We start from the raw sequence: 5,518 nt of genomic DNA, 5'->3' as shown, positions 1-5,518 counted from the left end.
AATTAATCTTTCGCTAATAAGTCAGCCGTTACAAAGCTGAGTTCCCCTTAAACCAGCCCGCGACGGCTGATAAAACGTAACCCAGCCAATAAACATCAAATAAGTCAGCCGTTCGATGTTCATTAACTCAGCCGTGGATATATAACTGAGTCGTGACTTAACTACGACTCAGCCAAATTTTCCAGAAATCAAAACATCGATAGTTAAGTCAGCCGTAACATCGGCACATAAGTCAGCCGTTGTTCAATAACTCAACCAGGTTCTTGTAACTCAACCCTTACGCGTGGTTGACTTATCGTCTTAAACAAGCCTTTTTCACTAAGTCAACCATTTTTTATAATGCAGCCGGAACGTATACATATACCAGCCATAACGAAGGACTTATTCCTTACGGCTAACTTAATAAAAACACGGAAGCGAATTCCTACGTGTCGCCGGATTTTTGCTTACGTGGCATTAAAAAGTAATGACATTCTCATAAATACGTTTTTTCTCATAACGTGAATAAAGGGCACGCTTGGCATTTAAAAAATGCCAGTAATAAAAAAAAGATCTGTATGGTTCTGGTCATAACTTCTAAAATATATAATATCTGAGCAAATTTCCCTATTAATAAACATATATGCATCCTTTGAGGATATCTAATCTATTAAAACAGAAATACAAATAGTATTTAACCCTAAGTTTTTCTTAATATTTACAAAGAACTGCCACTAAAATCTAACACAGTCGTTTTACCATATAAATAAACGCCAAGCTTTTACTCAAAACAAAACCGGACCGTAACATTCCAAATTAGTTTCCTATTTAAACGCAATCATCCTAAAAAGATATGTGAATTCGGCCAAAAGAAACCTCAACTTTACATGAATTGCCAAAAGAAACATGAACTTTTGGACTGACAAAAAAAACACAAAACTTTCATTGACTTTAGAATTAATTAACAATGTTTTTGTTGACTTGCCAATTTAGCGCGCCGTCAGAAAATTTAACAGAAAAATTTAATGTCGTTTATTGTTGGCGTTAAGTGAAACGACGTCGTTTTCAAATGAGATGAAACGACGTCGTTTTATATGGTTTGAGAACAAAAAAAAGTATATCCCAGGTTTCGAACCCAAGTTCGTTGGGTCAAATGACAAGGTATTTTACCACTAGGCAAGTGACAGTTTCATTGGAGTTACTAACACATTTGATTTTATTTGGTACTCATTGAATATAAAAAATTCTCTAAAAACTTATAAAGATCTTTAAAATTCCAAAAAATTAAAAAAATATTGAAATTTTTTATAAAATTAATTTAGATACAAAAATTAAAAATGAAATAAAAAAATTTCTTTGAAAAAATCTAAAATCTTCCAAAATTTTCATTTTTAAATTTTTTTTTTCTAAAAGTTGAAATTAATTATACACACATAAAAAGATACCCACATATTAAATTAAATTAAAATGCTTAAAATAAATATTGTACCCATTATGAGTGCGATTTTAATTTTTAGCTGATAATTGTAACTTTAATTTTTTGCATTTTATTTGAATTTTTTTAATTTTTAGGAATTTTATTTTTAAAATTATTATGGAATTTTTTTCATTTTTAACAGAAAAAATATATTTATGATTTAATTTTAATGAATTTTTCTATATTTTTTGGAATTTTAAAGATCTTTTTAAGTTTGTAGAGATTTTTTTTATATTCAATCAGTACCAAATAAAATTAAATGTGTTTGTAACCTCATTGAAAGTGTCAGTAGCCCAGTGGTAAAATACTTTGCTATTTGTCCCAAGCAACCTGAGTTTGAAACCAAGGATCTACATCTGTTTATTTTAAAATCATGTAAAACGGCATCGTTTCATCTCATTTGAAAACGACATCGTTTCACTTAACGCCAACATTTAACGTCTAGTTAACGTTGTCTTAACTGTGGATTCAGGGTGTGCTAATATGGCCAGTCAATCATAAATTGCTTAATAAATTAAAAAAGTCAACAAAAATAAAGTGTTTTTTTGGTCAAGCTCGAGTACATATTTTTTTTGGCAATTCGTGCAAAGTTTGTGTTTTTTTTGCCAAATTCTAAAAAGATATGCATGAACTAACGAGATCTGCACATCACCTAATCAAAACTTGCAAATACGTATTTCGAGCCCATGACATTATTAAACATGCCTGATTTAACATTAGCACAAATTTTAGGCCCAGTATTTTTCAAAATATTGATTTCAAACGGATCCATCTTTTTTTATTAATAGTTCCTATATTTTGTTATATATATATATATATATATATATATATATATATATATATATATATATATATATATATATATATATATATATATATATAATTCTCACATTGTTGTAATAAAAAAAATATGTTATTCATATTTTCACATTATGATGTATATATATATATAATTCTCACTTTGTTGTAATAACAATAATAATGTTATACATATTTTCACATTATGATTAATTTATTGTAGAACAAATACTTCGAGATAAATATATTTTCAAATAAGTATTTATTTTCAAACCAATAGAAATTTGAAAGAATAATTTAAATTATGGTTATTTAGACTGCCATACTAATTTAACTGAATTATAAACAAATATAATATATCGATAATTTTTTTTACAATAAAAATGTTATGTGTAGACATGTTATATAAAACACATATATAATATGGTAAATATTATGTATCTCTAATATGGAATATATATTTTATATAAATCTATATATATCAAAATTATACCCGCACGGGCGTGCGGGTCTAAGACTAGTATATTTTAAAAAGAATTATAGCTATTTTTAAAAATTTTAAAACTTGTATAACTATCCCATTTAAAATTTAAATAATTAAAAGTAAAACAAAAAGGTTAAATAAATAGACTTTATAAATAATATTTATATTAATAAATAAAAACGGATCCGCGCTTGAAAAGCTTGGATCATAATCTAGTACTAATTAAATTCATAAAGTAGATGTAATAAAGGTCTAGCTGTTAGATCCTCACAAACAATTTTCAGCGTTCTCTCTCTCTCTCTCTCTCTCTCTCTCTCTCTCTCTCTCTCTGTTCACACATCTTCATCTTTCGCAGAGATAAAGTCGAGAAGAGAGAATCAATTTTTGTTTTTTTTGTTTCTGGTCTTGGATCAGATGTTGTTTCGGATTAGCCGATAAATTTTTCGACTAGCTGATCAAATCTTCTCCGGTGGTGACTTTTGCAGTGTATACGATTTTGATCTAAGCAAAGCTTCAAGGATGCTTTCCTAGTTCTTCGATGGAGATCGATGTAAATATCTTGAATTTTTCTCTTCTGCCATTTTTTCACTAAAATCATGTTTGCTTAGGAAGATTCTCATTTTCTCTCTCGGGTTGCACTCACTCCTTTCTGAAAGAAAGCAATCTTTACTCTCTTATGATTGAAGCCGGTGAGTTGGCTTATGAGTAAAGTATCCTGGATATAGAAAGGACGATTTGATGTTGGATTGATTTTGGCTGGTTTTGATGGAGATTTAGATGAAGTCAGCATCTTCCCTATATCGAAGGTGGTCCGGTAAAAATCTTATGTTAGATCAACTGAGTATTCCCAAAATTATTATCCAACGTTGATGGAGGTTCTTACTAAAGCGACAGATTGAGCGAAAGATAGGAAAAAGAGAAGTTCAAACCATACCCGGAGAAAAAGCTCAGGTAGACGGTGGTTCGCTGGCGGTGTTGCGTCTCAGATTTTTCATCTCACGCGGTGTGCTCAGGACACGTGTCAACCTAATCTGATTGCCGTTTCATGCAAAAGTAAAAGAAGATGCGTGTCAAAGACTCTCTTTACTAAATATACGTGGATTTATGTGTAACACTTGAAGAAAAATAATGGGTTTGTAACTTCTCTTCTAATATATCCAGTTGGGCTTTTCTAATGGAAAGAAACAGTTGACAAAAAAAAACATTGTTCTAAAAATCACTATGCTGTGGTCGGGCGTATTATAGAAGATTATAGTTTAGGCGGGTACATAGGCCAATTTTTTAACCCCTAGACCGATATTTAAAAAGTTGGTTTGAAAAAATCGTTTTGCTCATATATGATTTGCCGACTAAGCGGGCGCCTAGGCGACGCCTAGACTGATTTTTAGAACACTGAAAAATTGTTAAATCCTCAAACCATAAAATATAAAGATGTAAAAAAAAATGATTCGTGTATGAAAAGTATTATATCCAATGACAGATTTTGGTTGGATTTACATTCATGAACAGTGTATAATGTTATATGACGGCAAATATCATTTAGACAAGGGAAATTTGAGCTCATGTATATAGCCCAAGAGAAATTAAGTTAGTAACCATAACAACCCGATGGGTATGATATGTTACATAATATGCTCCGAAGTTCCAAAACTACCCTTCTCATGCGCGTTGAAAGCCAAACCATCGCATATCTTCACTTTTGCTAAGAAACTGCAATTCCAGAAACACCTTTTCCTGCTTGCTTTCTCTTATGATAAACGAGTGCGAAAGTCAGATTTTGCGAATGCGATTAAGGGCATCTGTTGCTAAATGGAGGACGAGACGCCAACAATCGGAAAGCCCCAAACGGAAGCTGATAACCTGTCGACGTGAGAGACAGGCGGTGTTAGGGTTTCGGCGCCGTAGAACTTTGAGGCGAGAGTTGAACGTGGACCATTGACGCCGACGAAAACAAGGTAACAACTTTTTTATTTTTTTAGCGTTATCGATCTCATAAGATTTGATGGTATGCCTTCTTGAGTGAGAAATAACTGACATCGCCATCGCCATGTAGCTTTGGAAGAGGGATTTGGTCGGGGTAACGTTAGCCAGGAAAAAGTTTGGTAAATTAATTTTTTTCCTTTATTGGTCGTTAACTTATTGTTACACTTGAATGGACTAGACCATCGATAGCTAATTATAGTATAGAACCCCTTATGTCGGAAACGTAAAACCAGATGGAAGCTTGTGTGTATATGATGTATGTCCATATAAGATGTCTTAAGAAGCTATGGAAAATTGCAACTTTTTACGGCTACGTCATATATGTATTTAGAGACTGAATTTATCAGTGGAAGAAAACATGATACCCGTTTCATCACCATAGCTATAATGGAAGTAGCATAGTGTACGTGTTTAAAAGCACTGTTTCCATTTAACGGTTACCTAACCATTCTATTAGGTTTATATATATAGAATAGTTATATTTTGCAGTACCAATGCTTTAATTGTAACACCTCCATTGTTTACATGCCACATGAATATCATGTGTTGAAACACATGTCCTTATGGAACTTAATGCGAAAGGGAGCCTGAACAATGCAGCCCAACTAACAGAAGATGATCGTGGCACTGCAACACAAACAAACGCAATAGAAGCTTTCTCATGCTTCAATCTCGACCACTTCCAGCAATTTCATGTGGAGTGATATTTATGTTTATTACTTACCTACTCTGTTTCAACTTTTAATGTTATTGTATTTGTTAACCAATCGTTAAGAGCAACTCCCTTATTTGGTGGG

The sequence above is a fragment of the Brassica oleracea genome, chromosome C5, assembly GCF_000695525.1.
Source record: "Brassica oleracea var. oleracea cultivar TO1000 chromosome C5, BOL, whole genome shotgun sequence".
Classification (NCBI taxonomy): Eukaryota; Viridiplantae; Streptophyta; class Magnoliopsida; order Brassicales; family Brassicaceae; genus Brassica; species Brassica oleracea.
The sequence above is the reverse complement of the archived record's forward strand: the minus strand, read 5'-3'. Positions refer to the sequence as shown.